The sequence below is a fragment of the Ctenopharyngodon idella genome, chromosome 20, assembly GCF_019924925.1.
Source record: "Ctenopharyngodon idella isolate HZGC_01 chromosome 20, HZGC01, whole genome shotgun sequence".
Taxonomy (NCBI): domain Eukaryota; kingdom Metazoa; phylum Chordata; class Actinopteri; order Cypriniformes; family Xenocyprididae; genus Ctenopharyngodon; species Ctenopharyngodon idella.
The window spans coordinates 30538481-30557552 of NC_067239.1; the positions used below are offsets into that span (position 1 = coordinate 30538481).

A 19072-nucleotide genomic window follows, 5' to 3' on the forward strand; every position below is an offset into this window, starting at 1 on the left:
TAGTAATATTTATAGACATACGTAATATTTAATAGTACATAACAGGTTTTAACCTTTTATACACTCATGAACTTCCAATATAAAAAGCTAGATTTCCTCAGTAACATTTTAACATTAGACTATTAGGTAATGCTTTGCAGATTAGTAGCTAGAAAGTTAGACATTAGTAACCAGTAAGACATGTCATGAAAATGTAAATAAAAGTTCCGTGTTTTATATTCTCCACAGACCCCAGTGACAGCGAGCAGGTCTCGTGAAAGATGATCTGCCGGTAGATGGTCGGTGCGGCGCTGACATGCGCAGTGAGCGCAGCACATGACGCTGTTCTGTGTATGTGTGTGTGTGTTCGTCCGCTGATTCCATCTCACACACGCGCTCTTCTCCTCCATCCTCCTGGATCTTCTTCCTGAGCACATCTTCCACCGGAGCGCCAGCGCGGTTTTACGGTACGTGAGTCCGTTTGTGTATGTAAATAAACGCGTTTATAGCAGCGCGCGCTGGACGCGTCTCAAACCTACTGATGCGCTCTAGACGCGCGTGCAGCATGTCTGGAGATAAACACACGCGTTCCGAGTCAGCAGCCTTTCTGGGCAGCATGCATAGCGGTTTTTGGTCATCATTTTAGGGAGTTTCTAGCAAGCAACGGTCTTGGGCTTCATCATGGACATGTTCAATATCAGCAGCGGTTTTAGGCATAAAAATAATAGAGTTGGACATCAGAAGTGTGAAGCATTTTTGAGCATAATCACAGACGTTTTCCAAGTCAGCAGCAGCAGCTGTAGGCATCATATGTGTGTGTATGGCATTGTTGGTCAACATCATAGACACTTCCAAGTCAGCGACATTTTTGGCCGTCATATAGAGTTATGACTTTGCGTCTATGATGCAGTTCACTGGGTTTTGAGACACAGCCAATGTGTCAGACCGCCTGTTGCAGTGATTCTCATGTGACTTACATGATGTATAAAACATGTTGTTTACAGCCAGATGACTTCATGATGAACTGCTGATGATGTAGAGAGTAGAAATATGGAGTATCTATCTATTAGATCTATCTATCTAATCTATCTATTAGTGCTATCAAATCAATTATATATTATTATCGAGATTATTATCGAGATGTGTATATATATATATATATATATATATATATATATACAGTGGGTACGGAAAGTATTCAGACCCCCTTAAATGTTTCACTCTTTGTTATATTGCAGCCATTTGCTAAAATCATTTAAGTTCATTTTTTTTTCCTCATTAATGTACACACAGCACCCCATATTGACAGAAAAACACAGAATTGTTGACATTTTTGCAGATTTATTAAAAAAGAAAAACTGAAATATCACATGGTCCTAAGTATTCAGACCCTTTGCTGTGAGACTCATATATTTAACTCAGGTGCTGTCCATTTCTTCTGATCATCCTTGAGATGGTTCTACACCTTCATTTGAGTCCAGCTGTGTTTGATTATACTGATTGGACTTGATTAGGAAAGCCACACACCTGTCTATATAAGACCTTACAGCTCGCAATGCATGTCAGAGCAAATGAGCATCATGAGGTCAAAGGAGCTGCCTGAAGAGCTCAGAGACAGAATTGTGGCAAGGCACAGATCTGGCCAAGGTTACAAAAAAATTTCTGCTGCACTTAAGGTTCCTAAGAGCACAGTGGCCTCCATAATCCTTAAATGGAAGACGTTTGGGACGATCAGAACCCTTCCTAGAGCTGGCCGTCCGACCAAATTGATCCATCGGGGGAGAAGAGCCTTGGTGAGAGAGGTAAAGAAGAACCCAAAGATCACTGTGGCTGAGCTCCAGAGATGCAGTCGGGAGATGGGAGAAAGTTGTAGAAAGTCAACCATCACTGCAGCCCTCCACCAGTCGGGGCTTTATGGCAGAGTGGCCCGACGGAAGCCTCTCCTCAGTGCAAGACACATGAAAGCCCGCATGGAGTTTGCTAAAGATGATGAGAAATAAGATTCTCTGGTCTGATGAGACCAAGATAGAACTTTTTGGCCTTAATTCTAAGCGGTATGTGTGGAGAAAACCAGGCACTGCTCATCACCTGTCCAATACAGTCCCAACAGTGAAGCATGGTGGTGGCAGCATCATGCTGTGGGGGTGTTTTTCAGGTGCAGGGACAGGACGACTGGTTGCAATCGAGGGAAAGATGAATGCGGCCAAGTACAGGGATATCCTGGACGAAAACCTTCTCCAGAGTGCTCAGGACCTCAGACTGGGCCGAAGGTTTACCTTCCAACAAGACAATGACCCTAAGCACACAGCTAAAATAAGGAAGGAGTGGCTTCACAACAACTCCGTGACTGTTCTTGAATGGCCAAGCCAGAGCCCTGACTTAAACCCAATTGAGCATCTCTGGAGAGACCTAAAAATGGCTGTCCACCAATGTTTACCATCCAACCTGACAGAACTAGAGAGGATCTGCAAGGAGGAATGGCAGAGGATCCCCAAATCCAGGTGTGAAAAACTTGTTGCATCTTTCCCAAAAAGACTCATGGCTGTATTAGATCAAAAGGGTGCTTCTACTAAATACTGAGCAAAGGGTCTGAATACTTAGGACCATGTGATATTTCAGTTTTTCTTTTTTAATAAATCTGCAAAAATGTCAACAATTCTGTGTTTTTCTGTCAATATGGGGTGCTGTGTGTACATTAATGAGGAAAAAAAATGAACTTAAATGATTTTAGCAAATGGCTGCAATATAACAAAGAGTGAAAAATTTAAGGGGGTCTGAATACTTTCCGTACCCACTGTATATATATATATATATATATATACACTATATTGCCAAAAGTATTGGGACACCCCTCCAAATCATTGAATTCACGTGTTCCAATTACTTCCATGGCCACAGGTGTATAAAATCAAGCACCTAGGCATGCAGACTGCTTCTACAAACATTTGTGAAAGAATGGGTCGCTCTCAGGAGCTCAGTGAATTCAAGCGTGGTACCGTGATAGCACCTGTGCAGTAAGTCCATTCGTGAAATTTCCTCACTACTAAATATTCCACGTTCAACTGTTAGTGGTGTCATAACAAAGTGGAAGCAATTGGGAACAACAGCAACTCAGCCACGAAGTGGTAGGCCACGTAAAATCACAGAGCGGGGTCAGCGCATGCTGAGGCACACAGTGCGCAAAAGTCGCCAACTTTCTGCAGTCAATAGCTACAGACTTCCAAACTTCACGTGGCCTTCAGATTAGCTCAGGAACAGTACGTAGAGAGCTTCATGGAATGGGTTTCCATGGCCGAGCAGCTGCATCCAAGCCTTACATCACCAAGTACAATGCAAAGCGTCGGGTGCAGTGGTGTAAAGCACAGCGCCACTGGACTCTAGAGCAGTGGAGACGTGTTCTTTGGAGTGACCAATCACGCTTCTCTGTCTGGCAATCCGATGGACGAGTCTGGGTTTGGCGGTTGCCAGGAGAACGGTACTTGCCTGACTGCATTGTGCCAAGTGTAAAGTTTGGTGGAGGAGGGATTATGGTGTGGGGTTGTTTTTCAGGGGTTGGGCTTGGACCCTTAGTTCCAGTGAAAGGAACTCTTCATGCTTCAGCATACCAAGACATTTTGGATAATTTTATGCTCCCAACTTCCTATTCGAACATGACTGCACACCAGTGCACAAAGCAAGGTCCATAAAGACATGGATGAGCGAGTTTGGTGTGGAGGAACTTGACTGGCCTACACAGAGTCCTGACCTCAACCCGATAGAACACCTTTGGGATGAATTAGAGCGGAGACTGCGAGCCAGGCCTTCTCACCAACATCGCTGCCTGACCTCACAAATGTGCTTCTAGAAGAATGGTCAAAAATTCCCATAAACACACTCCTAAACCTTGTGGAAAGCCTTCCCAGAAGAGTTGAGGCTGTTATAGCTGCAAAGGGTGGGCCAACTCCATATTAATCCCTACGGAAGAATGGGATGTCATTAAAGTTAATGTGCACGTAAAGGCAGGCGTCCCAAAACTTTTGACAATATAGTGTATGTGTGTGTGTATATATATATATATATATATATATATATATATATATATATATATATATATATATAAATATAATCAGAGCTGTCAAATCGATTAATCGTGATTAATCACATCTAACATAAAAGTTTGTATATATTATGTGTGTGTATGTGTATACACACGGTCACCATGATTTTGCCAAGTAAGACATGTTCCTGGATCAGCAAATTTTGTTGATCCTGGAACAACATTGTCATCTAAAAATTTAGTCCTAACCCTATTCCTACCCCTAAACCTAACCCTACCCATAATTTATCCCTAAAATCAGAGGGAAATGATAGGTGAATAACACTGACGTAGAAGCACCTAACTCTGGTTGTAAGCCTAAACTTGACATAAACTGTAAACTTTTCCCTCAGATCTGATTGGTTGATTGGAATGTTGTTCCAGGATCAACAAAGATGTTGATCCAGGAACATGTTGTACTTGGTAAAATCACGTTCACCGTATACACACACACCACCATATGCCTATATATATTTACAAACTTTTATGGTAGATGTGATTAATTGCGATTAATTGATTTGACAGCACTGTCTATCTATCTATGGGACAATAAATCAATTCATCTCGATTCATGGATAGATTCTGAGATTTTCCGAATGCATCGCGATTCTTACTTGAATCGATTCTGAGCTTAGTTTTTAACAGCAGATGGCGCTCTAGACTAGTTTTTTTTAACCGCACACTCAAATGCACATGAAGAAGAGCGCTCGTGCGTTCAGCTATGTACTTGCACCTCAGAATGCTTTTATGACGTGATATTAATGTAAACAGCCCACTGCAAACACCCTTGTAATTCGCTTCAACCTTTTCAAACTTTATGAATGATTATTTTATAGAAGGTTTAAATTGTGTGTATCAAGTTCAAGTATGGGTACGAGTTTCCTAAGCACGCAGTGCCTTCTGCTGTTAAAAACTAAGCTCAGAATCGATTCGAGAGAGAATCGCGATGCATTCAGAAAATCAGTACATGTGATGTCATACAAAAAGGAAGGTATTTTCCGATTCAAAATAAGAACAGTAAATAAGGTTAAAATACACCTGGTTTGAACCTGCAAATAGCTCTTCTAAAGGTTTTTATATAAAACAGATGCTATGTTTTATAACATGTGAAGTTAAATGAGCTGTGTACTAGTTTAAGACAATAGCTGAAGACTATGATGACTGACTGACACCTGCTGGTTACACCTGTCTGTTGGATGAACTGTTATTATTGACTATATTGATTGCTGTCTTCAGTATGAGACCCTCACACGTCCGTCTCAAGATGGTGGTTTAATTTCATTTTAACATGTCCAATGTGAATTGCTAATTAGTTATTTTGTTTAATGTTGTAAGTCAGTAAGAGAATGGAAAGGAACTTTGAGTGTTCAGACAGCTAATGAATAAATTGATGATCTCTCATGAAATAAACTCCACAGAAGTGTATTTAGGATGCAACATAAATCTGTTTTCCAAAGGAGCCACACTGAATACTGAACACATACAGTTTATTTGGGAGTTGAGAAGTTCTCAAGCGCATAATGAATGAGTCTGTAATGCATCTGAATCTGTATGGAGATGTAGTTTGCTGCAGAATGTGAGCTGTTTACTCTTAGTAATCTTGTTTGGAATCATAAAAGTCTTCATTAGTTTCCTAATGTCTCCCATAGGTTCAGTAAAATAAGTATGGACTTCTAAAATAATTTGCAGTGAGATGTGAGTGTTTGTTTTAAGCTGCGCAGCTTTAGAGTTTTAGGAAATAAACAAAAATACATCTACTCTATCTCAATGTTTAATAACCTTTTCAGACTTCATGTGATGACGCAAAACAAACCAGAGTTTTAAATCAATAATTGAAATAGACAGTTCGAACTGATTCACTGAAGTTAAGCTTATTTCACTGAGCTTATTTCATCTATTATGCTGTTTTTTGCACTGGTTAATTTTAAATCAGAGATGCTAGTTAAACTAGGTAAAAACTAAATAAAATAATTGCTATATTCATTAGTGATGGGACTAGGAGAAATTAAGGTTTTCGAAACTTTGAATCAACTGAACCAGTTGCTTCGCAAAATGATTCACTGTTTCGAAGCACTCGAAACTCCACATGCTGGTGATGCCTGCTGATCAATACCGTGTAAATGCAACAAAAACTCGGCCCAAACTTTCATAAAAACTAGGGTTTTACCGATCAAGTTTTTTGTGTCCCCGATTCATTCTGAGTCATTGAATATTGAGTGTGTACCGATACCGAGTCCCGATCCCATACTTGTATTTTACTAGTGCTTGGAGCACACTTCAAGTGCACTAAAGTTATTCAAATGAATCCAGTGTATACAGGGATGTGCAAAGAGTTTCTCAGGGGCTGAAATGTAAAAAAAAAAAGGGCTTCTATCACTATGGAGTAATTGCAATATAACAAATAAGATATAATAAGATTAATGCCAGTCTTTCAGTCAATTCCGAAGCAAGAAGCAACCCATAGCAATGTGTCGTGGCAATGTCGTCTCCGAGTCTGACAGCAGATAAAAATAAACAGTAAATAAATTACTTTCAAGTTAATTGTTACAAAAGTGTGCATCAAATATGCTAAACATAGAAGCTCAAATCGGTCTGAGGATAGCCGATTCAGAGCAGTTAAAATCAGTTAAAACCTAATCGGCCCCAATACCGATCCTTGAGTTTGGCTTTGGACATCCCTGATAAAAACACCTTTTACAAATCATTTGCAAGTGTTTTATTGAAAGTATAATCTATTTAATGCAATACACAAATAATCTAATACCATTAAATATGAAGTATCTGTATTATTGTCTGTTATTTTATTAAAATGTTTTATGGAGAGCTTGGTTAATCCGGCCAATAAGAGACTGTTAACTAAAACCCATCCTTTTTATTATACAAATGTGTCATTAAAAATGTCTACAAATTTATTAATCTTTTAAAAAAAACTTTGGCAGTTTGATATGCGCTCTGAATCACTGGTTCGAAACAAATGATTCGCATAGGTTTCATAGAGTGTTTCGAAAGCAGCCATTACTAATAGTCATTATTTTGCTTAATTCTAAATCATCGCGAGCATCAAACAGTCCTACTTCAAACATGATTGCCATTATTAAACAGGTCAATGATGTGACAGGTCATTTTTTTGTCCAAAGGCCTTAATAATAAGAATAAAAAACAAAGATATGACATCCAAAGTATGTAAGGTAGTACAACTAGATCTCTTTTATTGAATCCAAAAGGTTTTAATTATATTTTGCTACATATAAACGTATTTTAAAGATTTTGAAGTGTCAAAAGGTCATTCGGTGCAACCGTCCAAAGGCCAATACAGCCATTTCATTTGTGATTAAAATACCTTAAAATGTAATAAACGTATATATTTTTATTCTGGCATGATTTTATAACATCATATATCAGCATAGTGCAAAATGGGATTAAAATTATGTGTAGAAGTTGTTGCTTTGTTATGAGATAAAATGTCGGAAAAATTAATTTCATTGATGTCATTCGGAGTAACCAATATAAAGGGACCATTTTGGATCAAGTCATGCGGTCAACATCATGTGACACAATGTGACATCATTCAGACGCCTGCAAAGGACCACATGGTCATGAAGCAAAGTTACTAACTCTCTCTTAACTATTTGAAAAATTCATGTTTTCACTTGCTCATACACATGTCCCGAAACATCAGGTCATTTGGTACAACTGCTATAAAACATGGATATTTTGAAAACTTGTACTTAATATAAAATATTTGATTGTCCTTTTGTTAGCTAGCTAGATATTAGCCTGTTAGCATTGTTTGAAAATATCGTCATTCGGTATAACCAAAAGTGTCATTCGGTAAAACCGAAATTTTGGTTAAACCAAATGATTTTTTTTGGTGACAAATTTTGTTCATCTTGTAAAAAAATGACAAAAGCAGTGTTAATTGATTATAAAAACCACATAATCTCATTGTTAGCACTTAATACAACATAATTAAATTTCATTATATCTCCATTAAGTTTTTTTTTACACTTTTAAAAACCTTATTCGTCAATGACCCAAACACATAAACAAGTATTTACTGACGTGTGTACAGTATTTATTGAGATTCACTAATTTCCACAGATGTTGTTTGTTCAGAGCCACATGCATATGATGCATTTACACTTCTCTTAACTGTGTGTTTGTGGCCGTTTTGTCCTCAGCCATTCTAACACACCTGTCTGTCATCATTTGAGCGTAATGACTCCATTAAACAGCAGTGGCGATGGTTAACAGTAATGGAGCATTCTGGATGGAGCTCTAGATGTGGGCTTTGTGCTGTAAGTTGTAGTCACAGATTGATTGTCTTTTATTTAGACCATTTTGTGCACAATACTCTGCTCTGGGTAACCTGTTATTTGTTTTATTTGCTGTCAGTTCTGGCTTATATTTTATAGATTTTCATGACGAGTTCACATATGCACGTTACATTGTGCTGCTGGCTCAGGTCATGTGAATATTTGTCTCCAAAGATGTCTGTAATGATTCTGTTTGGAGCAGGCCTTGGGAAAATTAAATTAAGAATATAAACGGCAGGGAAACCCCTCCAGGTCACACGACAGAGGACAGGAGCGAGCAGCCTGCGTGTGTTTTCTGCTGCGGAGACATCAGGAGAGAGATATGAGGAGTTTGATTCGTGCTGTTAGAGCTGCTGATGTGAGTCGGAGCAGAAACGACAGATACTGTGCCAGTGCATTGTAAGTTTTGTAGATATCTTGACGAATTTGGTCTCTCTTTTTCCATGCAACTGACTGAGGCTTTCAAAATTTTTAAAGGTGTGAAAACGCCATTAAACTTTCATAAAAGTAGTCCATACAACTTGTGCACAATATTTCAAGTCTCCTGAAGTCATGCGATCAAACAAAGTCATAAAAGCTAAGAAAAATTCATGAGCGACTGCGCAATTTGTAAATGAATCATTTTTTAAAATTAAATCTTTTTTCACAACCACTCTGATAAAACACATTTTACTGCACCGTTTTTAATGTAAAAAAAGAAAAAGAAAAACATTTTCACTCAAAGTACCACCTGAATATATTATAATTTTTGTTTTGTATTATTTGTACATTTCTTTATATATATATTTTTTTAGTTAATTGTACATAATTGCACATATTTTATTCTTTGTTATTTATTTGGTTCTTACCATGATGCTGCAGCTGAGAATAAAATAATAAAATAAAATAAAATAAAATAAAATGAAAATAAATAAAAATAAAATAAATAAATAAAAAAATGATAAATAAATAAAAATTAAAATAATATAAAAGTACAAATCACATTCAGTGTTATTTTAGTATCATTAATATAGTATTAAAGTATTTATTCATAATTTGAATGTTTTTATATTTTCCGTTTTTATTTTAAATTTAGTTGTAGTAATTTTGTTGTATCTGTTGTTCTTTTTCCATTTAGTGTTTATTATTTTTATTTGAGTTTTTGTTTAGTTATTTTCAGTTTTACTAAAAATTAGAAATGTTGCCTTGACAAATAACTGAAATAAAATAATTTATTTTATTTCAGTTAAAGTTTAATTTTATTTCAATTAATAGAAATGTTTTTCAATAGTTTTAGATTTAGTTAACAATAATAACACTTGTCTGACTCTGAATGATAGCGAGTAACGACTTACATTTCATCTTGTTCCTCACAAACCTACTGTATATCTTCAGAATTTAGCGCACAAGTCAAATGGACCATTTTTTTGTGATTACTTTTTGATTTTTATGGTGCTTTTAGGTCCTTTTTGAAGCTTGAAAGCTTCACTCCCCATTCATTGTAATTGCACGGAAAACAGCGGCGAGGACAACACTTCGAAATGCCTCCTTTTGTGTTCCACAGAAGAAAATCACATGGTTTTTGAGCAGCATGATGACAGACCTTTTATTTCTGAATGGACTATTCCTTTTAAAATTCAAGCCCTAATGCAAAAAGCCACAGCAGTCAAAGACATGTAAAAAAAATCACTTTACAGCATCCTCCAAAAAAAAAAAAAAAAAAAAAGGCGGGGGGGTTGAAAAAAGGTTTAAAATAAGGGGTCATGAATTGAGAAATCAAATTTTCCTTGATATTTTATAAAAGGCCTTTGTATTATAAAAAAATAGTTTCAGAACTCAAAACTTCCTCTTTGGCGTTTCTACAGCTTTTATTGAAACGGTCAAGCTCAGAAAATGACTTGTTTCGGATTTTATCACATTATTACGTCAGTGTGATGAAAGACCACCTCTGCAGAAGAAGATCAACGCCTACTTCTACATCACTGCCTCTTTAGCCCCGCCCACCGATGCACACATGTCATGTAGTAGTAAATACTAGAGACTCAAACACAGGATTATTCCAGCAACAAAACAATAGAGACCCCTCTGAGGATTACAAGACTGTTTTGAAGTTGTGATAATTATTTGTTCTTTCCTTTGCGTCAGCATTTATGGGTTTAATGCATTGGATTATCATAAATGGAAGCGACATCTTCTGTTTTGTCATCAGTAAGACATTACAACACCTTTCATTTGATTTAAAACACGACACTGCAAATGACAATGTATACGTTTTTCACTTTATCATAACGGATTAACTATTAATAGCGTATAAGAACGACAGTGCGACAAACAATGGTACATTCATTCATAATTCTGTTTACACGAAACACTGTAAGTCATTCTTTGTCAACTAGAACTGATAACTCCAAGTACTTAAACTTTATGTGCCATAACCAAGACTTATAAAGCATATGATATGTATACATTTTTCACATTGTTAGCAAATGTTTCAGCTGTGTAAGACATATTTTACAACATCGGAAGTTTTCAAAACAATTCCTCACATGTAATGGCGGATATGTTACCCAACTGTTACCCAATCATAGCAGTGGGCGTGTCTTGAATGTGTGTCTTTAAAATAGCTTATTACTTCTAAATTAGGATGTTTTTTGATGTACAAATCTTGATAACATTAGAAGTGGACCTCAGAGAACATTATAAAAAAATAAAATGCAGTTCATGACCACTTTAAACAGCAACTGAGAGATTTGTTGACATCACTAGAGTGACATTTCTTTGTGAGAGCATGCAGGTGTGCGCATCTCTGCATAAGTTGATGTACGTGTGTTTGTGTCTGTGTGTGATGTTAAAGCGGTGTGCACATATTAGTGTAGAGTGAAGGTCAAGGAAAAGACCTTCTATGAGCTCCGCTGACATTTGCCTGGCATTTTTGATTCACTGACGTCTTGTGATAGATCTTCCATGCCTTATTCTGGACGCTCAGAGCGAAAGCAGGTGATTATAGATGACCTGTTCGCTCTTTTGATGTTTGTGGAGGAATTCTGAAGGTGTTTCCTCTGCAGATTGGATATTAGAGGCCCAGGGTGATGCTTGGGGTTTGTCGTATGCTAATGTTGCATATATTAATAATGCAATTTCACATGTCATCATGTGATGGGCTGTCTGTGGCATCAAATGCATTGCTCTGTAACCTGCTGATTCTGCTAATTAAAATGCCGAGCTTTGGTTCACGTACAGTCGCTGTTCCAGGATCAGTGGGTAAGAGAAACTGCCATCTGTCTGTCACGTGAACAGACCGATCATACCGAGTGTCATCAGGCAGACCTGAACTCTTAAACAGCCGTCAGAATAAAGACCTGTTAGATAGGGGTGTGACGAATGTGACGAGATCTCGTTGAGGTGAAAAGCTGTCTCGCTAAATTTACATGACGGAGAGTGAGGGTGAAATTAGGATAGAATATGCCACCGCCACATTTACGTTACGCCTCAACTGTCGTTTTGCTTTTTATAGAAATAAAAACCATTTAATTCAGTTGGATAACAGTCGCTTCAATCCCATCCAGCTCATCCAACATGAGCTTCAGAGTCGTACGTAGTGCAGCAGGAATCAGAGTTCACCAATCACGTGACGAGATGACTGACAAGACCATGGCGGAGGATTCGTTGCACAACAGAGCCTAAGTGTCTGACAAATTTCGGATCTTGTAGAATGCGCGCTCTGTATCAAATCCCTATAGTATTTGTCTGTATTAACGGAATACGCGCAATCACGAAATCGAAAGTGAAAGTAAAACGCGAGCGCACATTTAAACGTGATTTCAATACCCTGCATTTTGAAAGCGACTCCCTGATGCATGCAAATATTTCCCAATATGAAATCTATCTTAGGCTGGGCTGTGTAGTTGTGACCATCTCTCAGCTCTGTATCATGCTTTTCATGTATTTCGTCATTGAGGATTTCTTAAAAATATTGTGTAAAAAATCTCGTCTCATCTCATTCTCATCTTGTCTCGTCTCGTGAGCTACCTGTCTCATCACAGCCCTACTGTTAGATATTTTGATGTATTGAGGGCCCAAAATTAAACTTTTTCCACACCTACTAATGGCCTGATAAAAATTTATCAACCACAAATTTTGATTTTGTTCCCAATATATTAGTTTTGGTGGCTTAATATGAAGAATAGAGGTCTGAATAAACCTGACGAATTTAAAAAAAAAATGCTATTTTTGTTCACTGAGGTAGAAGACCCTTGAATCATCTTTGATAGGTCTGTGTCTTTGATTTGAATCTCTTGCATTAGTCACACACTATTGTTCTTACAATTCGATTTGATCCATATATTATGTTGCAAATTCTTAGAGTTACTGACATTAGTGAGTAACTGAACAGATGCAGTTCGGGACTTAGCAAATATTAATTTTGTTCTGAACTTAAATCAGTTTGATTATTGAAAAAGCAAAATACCATGATTTTTCATTTACACAGAACGAAAGCTGCAGAGAATCGTATTGGAGAATCGTTTAGAATTGAATCATATTTCCCTGAATCAAATTGAATCACAAAGTGCACTGTAAAAATTATTTGAGTGATTAGTGATTATTGGAGTACGTTTTACAAGAAAATACTATTTCAATCTTTCTACTTCAAAATTTCACATTTAGTTCGATATATTTCTTGCCATTTCTGAGTGAAAATAGTTTCAAAGTAAATCCCACACCAACATTTTTTTTAATTGTTCCTAAAGATTCACCTCAAAGTCACATTGTGACGCATAAAGATGCATTGCACACACACACAGTGTCATGCTTGATCTATAAAAGACTTGATCATTAATAACAATTATGAAGGCTGTGAATATGCGGTACACGATGATTAACATGATTAACCTACTCAAACTCTCATAATTTAGACATAAAAGCCCTGAGTGAGATCTTCATGTTTTCATGTGGGATTAGAGGACCTTTGCTTAACATTTACACTTTTAATTACAGGGTTTTTGTTTTAATTCTGCAATCTGCACACAGCGATGTTGCCAGCATTGAGTGTCATTAAATGACCTGTTTAAGTAACCAGCTTTGAGTCAGACAAATTTCATATCATTTATTTTAATAAAGATCATTACATTACATAAATAAAATGAACATTACACAAAATTTTTTTTTCCATATAGAACAATTTAGGTAACTTTCTTGTGACTATTTCCTCTTGAGGCTTGATTTGTGAACATCATACCATAAGAAAAGCTCTGTCTTTTCTTCTCTATAGGCCCTTTTCCTTCTGTCCAATAATCAGCCATTTTTCCCACTAACCACAGCAACTGGTGTAGGTAGCTAACATTTGGTAATATTTCTCCTGTTCCACCACGCAGGTTGCTCCCCCGCACACTTTGGTTTCTATGGAGTTAGAACAGGTGCTTACCTCATTGCCACAGCAACAGTTTTTGATTAAGTCAAGATGATTTGTTGTAAAATCCAAGCGGAATGTTCGAATATTCCATGACCTCACAAATGCTACATTTAAATGCTCAGTTTATTGGCGTTTGTCTGGGCAGCGTGAACTACTCTTGAATCTCATGTCACGGGCAGCAGATTAGCAGTTTCCCTCATAATGATGTTCATGTGAATCTGAGCTTAATGAATGTGATGCTGTCAAATGTTACACGCTCCATTTCTAGACACTTTTCTCTCTTTAACTTGCAGAGAAATGTCACTTGACCCCTGTTTAGAAACGGTGAAAAGAAAGGACAGCACTACAGCAAGGCTGCATTACAGGATCTTGCATCTTTTTTGTCCCAGTTTATTTTCAGCGAGTGATGGTGTGATGTGTATTTATGAGAACATTAGGCTATGTAACTTAAAAAAATATTTAAAAATGTTCATGTATATTTTTGATATAATAAACTTTTTTTATTATTATATATACTCTCATATTGGTGCATATGAATGAAAATGATTAGAAATCCTACTGTACTTCCTTGTGTTCATTTGATTAAAAAGTTTTTTTTTTTTTTTTTTTTTTTTTTTTTTTTTTTAGTTTTTAAATGCAAAAATTTTGAATCTTTATACCAAAAAGTAAAGTTCAGCAACAGTATTTATTATATTAAAAATATTTTTGCACTAACAATGAACAGCAATTTTTATACACTCTAAAAAAAATGCTGGGTTAAAAACAACCCAAGTTGGGTTAGATATGGACAAACCCAGTGATTGGGTTGTTTTGACCCAGTGATTGGGTTAAATGTTTGCCCAACCTGCTGGGTAGTTTTATTTAACTCAACTATTGTTTAAAAATTACTATATGTCTGGCTTAAAATGAACCCAAAGTATGGTTGGAAACTAAAAATCAGACAATAGAGGCAGCAATAATAATCAAAAGGTGAACATTTATTAATAAGCAATTTAATAAATGTTTATTATTTAATTATTATTTATTAAACTTAGTAATAAATGTTCATTTATTAAACATATTAAGAAATGTTAATTTCCAACATACTTTGGGTTCATTTTAAGTGAGCAATATAGTAATTTTTAAACAATAGTTGAGTTAAATAAAACTACCCAGCAGATTGGGTCAAACATTTAACCCAGCTGCTGGGTTTGTTCATTTTTAACCCAATTTAGGTTATTTTCAACCCAGCATTTTTTTTTTTTTTTTAGAGTGTAGCATTAAATGTTCATTTATAATTATTCAGTTGTTAATTTATGTTGGTTCATATTTAATCTTAATTCATACAGTTTAATGTATTAGAATGTATGCAGAAATTAACATTAATCTAAATTATTAAATATGGTCACACTTTAGTTTAGGGTCCAATTCTCACTATCAACTATGACTTTTGCCTCAGTAAACCCCTAATTACTGCTTATTAATAGATAGTAAGATCGTTGTTAAGTTTTGGTATTGAGTATTATGAATACGGTTATACAGAATAAGGCATTAATATGTGCTTTATACTAGTTCATAGTGAGAATTGAACCCTAAACTAAAGTGTTACTAAATACTATAAAAGTATTGTTCAACGTTAACTCATTATTGTGAAGTGTATATGAATCTACTTTGCTACGGTGGCTGTTTGGTTGAAAAGATGAAGAATGTGAAGAAGAATCACTCTTTAGAGACATTTTAGAGCAAATGCATAAATATTGGAGACCAGGTTCTCTGAAAACACAGAAACGCATGCGATTTTACACACATATTGATTCTCTGCATAATTTGGCGGTCTCAGATCAGCGCTGGTGTTTGTCATTTCGTTGTCATCGCACATGAGTGACATTTGGACGAGGCTGCGTTACGTGTGTGCGTGATTGCTGAGAGTGACTGACGCTGATGTAATTACTGTGGAGTGGTGACACCTGTTATTGAGCACTTCGCTGTGTGTTTGCTAATCTATGCACCCAGCATGCATCAGGAAGAAGATTCATTTTACAGACCCAAAAAAAACTTGCAGTACAACTTCAGGGTTGTTCAGCATTCAGCATTGAATTGAAATTCAAATGAACAGCATTTATTACATAGACGGATGGATGGATGGATGGATGGATGATAGACAGACAGACAGTGGGAGAGCTGAGTGTGTATATGCGTTTGTGTTTCTCTGTCGTAGGGTGTCTAGTGTATCAGCGGGTGTCTGTCCTTTGTATATCTGGGTAACTCGTGCACTTTGAGGGCTGTTATTGGATATCAGACTTGGGGTTATTGAATCATTCCTGACAGACCAGTGGAGAGACAGAACAATATGTGAAAGATCAGCCCGCCAGCTCCAAAAGACGTGATCCAATCACTTGTGATAGAGTCCTTCTGACTGCAGTGTTTGATATAGTCTTATAATACAAGACAAATGAACTTCACCTTTACTGCTGGTCTTCTGTTCCAGCACAGTGTTTTAACCCATATATGAGTGAAACTGATGAAATAAGACAGTGGAGGTCATTAGGACGAAATATTACTGAGACTAAAGACAGTATCCATCATTATGTCCATTACTTTAGCCTGATTGAGTGTGTACTTGTGTGTGTGTGTGAAGAATGGAAAAATCTTGTTGTATAGCTTAAAGGGGACCTATAATGCCCCTTTCATAAGATGTAATATAAGTCTCTGGTGTCTCCAGAATGTGTCTGTGAAGTTTCAGCTCAAAATACCCCACAGATCATTTATTATAGCTTGTCAAATTTGCCCCTATTTGGGTGTGAGCAAAAACACACCGTTTTTGTGTGTGTCCCTTTAAATGCAAATGAGCTGCTGCTCCCGGCCCCCTTTCCAGAAGAGGGCGGAGCTTTAACAGCTCACGCTTCAACAACAACAAAGCTGGAGAATCTCACACAGCCAAAATGAGGATTGTCAGTAACGGTGTTCAGCCTTACATTGTTCGACACTGATGGAGAGACTCAGGAAGAAGTTACAACTTTTAGAATGAAACTGGACGTTTCTGAATGGTTAGTGGATAAATTTATGTAGTTGCTATTATAATAAGATCCTTTTCCTACGTCACTAGGGGAACGAAATCTGAGCGGCTCGTTTTTTTTTTTTTTTTTTTCATGCTTGCAGAGAAACAAAGTTACTGGGTTGTCCTTTTTCATGTTTTCTGGGTTTGTAGATGCACCAGGGACCCGATTATAGCACTTAAACAGGGAAAAAGTCCGATTTTCATGATATGTCCCCTTTAATTTAGTTTCAGACTGGTATTTTGTTGCAGTATCAGTCATATTACATTTTAGATTGTACAGATTTTTACAAGAGTAGATGATTTACTTATACATGTATGCATTTGGCTGACGTTTAACTCAAATAACCCATGACATTATCATTATCATTTCATAAATACCGATCTAAGCCAGAATACAGTGAAAGAATTTCGTCAGCACCTCCCACAGCGTTTAAACAGTCCAGTTTTCAGTCTTTGCAAATGCGGCGTGTGGCTTCAGCAGCACGAGTGGAATCTCGTTACTCCAAGCAGACAGATGACTTTTGGAAACGCCTTGTTAAAGCTTGTGGAGAGGCGCTGATAGAAGCATCTCTCTCTCTCTCTCTCTCAGTGGAGCTCGTTTTCTTCCTACACGAGCTGTACAAACATGACATTCAGCACTAACAGCCCCTAATAAGGCTCATTCAGGCGCCCTGACAGTGCCGGGGCCACTGGAGTCGTCTGGCGTGTCAGTGCAGCGTGGCAGGTTTCCAGTAGGAGGCCTTACAGCAAGATCGACCTTCCTGAAAAGAGATACATAATATTAAAGGGGATTTATTATGCCCTTTTTCAAAGTCTTGATGTTGTTTTTGGGCTCTAGAGAGCAGGTTTTCCTGCTTGAATGTTCATTATTTTCCTCATATTCTCCATTTGTTGCAGCTCCTCTCTTCCCAGTCTGTCAGTAACGCTCTGTTTAGTTTCTGTCTCTATGAAGCCCCGCCTTCTGAAAAGCACAATGTGCTCTGATTGGTCGGCTGGACCAGTGAGTTGTGATTGGTCAAAGCGTGTTTGGGAAATGTCCCGTCCCTTACCATAACCGCCAGTTTCAACACACTACTAACTAACTCGACCAGGCCCCGCCCCTTTATTCTGCGTATGAATTATTTAAATGAGGAATATTGTGACGTGTTCGTTCCCGGAAGAAAACTCAAGACTAAAATGGAGGCGTTTCAGGGAGTTCAGAAACAGTGACACTGATATAGAGAGTAACTCCCGCCGGAGGGACTTTGCAGCCCTTTTTCATGCTCAAACAGCAACCCTAAAGAAAGATGAACATGGAAAAAAGCATAATAGGTCCTCTTTAAGTGTCGTGTTGTGATGGGAAACATGCGGGAGAACAATGTAGATTCCTACTTGAGTGACGCTTTTAACTGTGATGCATTAGAGAACGGCAGTATCGGCTCATTATACGTGGGCACTAATGAACTAATGTCAAGAGTATGGACAGCATTATCTCTACAGATTTGATAAGACCTCATTATGAAGATATTTGCTTAGAGCTTTAGAGTACACTAGATATGACAGCGTAACATGAAAGCAATTCAGTCAGGATCTATGTTTGGGTTTGTGTGCATATTAGTAGCACATGATGACTCGAGTACAGCATTCATCACTGCTTTCAAACCCAGTGAGCTGGCAATGCGGCTAGCGCACATGATTACTGTATGTTATGTTAATATGCAATTTAATGCAGGTGGTGATATGGCCAAAAAAGTAAGATGAAATTCTGCTTGTAATGGAAATCAGTGAGATCTAAGCAGACTACTTGCATAAAATCATATAAATATCTATTGTCATTTTATATCTTCTAATAATATGTCTAGTTTTGTAGTTTTGTAGTTTGTAGTTGTGGGGGCCAAAACATAATGCAATAATGCAATACAATACAATGATTATTGAGAGATGAACAAATAAACGTTCCTCAAAAATATTTAGTACTCATATTTTGAGTGATTTCCCCAATCAAATCTAAGTTGCTTCAGTCTAGATTTCACAACAAAAAGACACGTTAAAGTTTTTACAATAATATTAAAAGGTGTTTTTACATGCTAAAAAAGTATGAACTATTAATCAGATGACAGAAAGCGTGTATTAGATTGTGTGCGACGGTTTTTTGTGATGCCTAAATTTTATTTCAGCATTTAAACAATTGATTTTAAGTTTTTAGTGCTTTATTTTTTCATTTATTTAAACAAAATAGTAACTAAGTTTTAAACTGGCATTAATCAATTATGGGCTTTAACATGAAAATGCATATG

The 19072-nt window shown here is 37.0% G+C and overlaps 1 protein-coding gene across 2 annotated transcripts in view; it reads left to right on the forward strand.

The window, feature by feature from the left end:
• The first annotated feature begins 203 nt into the window (after positions 1–203).
• Positions 204–19072, forward strand: part of fut8b (fucosyltransferase 8b (alpha (1,6) fucosyltransferase)) — a 91133-nt gene continuing 72264 nt past the window's right edge. Inside the window, exon 1 of one of the 2 annotated variants that reach the window (XM_051874672.1) lies at positions 204–446. The gene's annotated coding sequence lies outside the window, so the exon portion shown is untranslated. The remainder of the gene's footprint in view (positions 447–19072) is intronic. The other variant, XM_051874671.1, reaches the window with a different exon arrangement.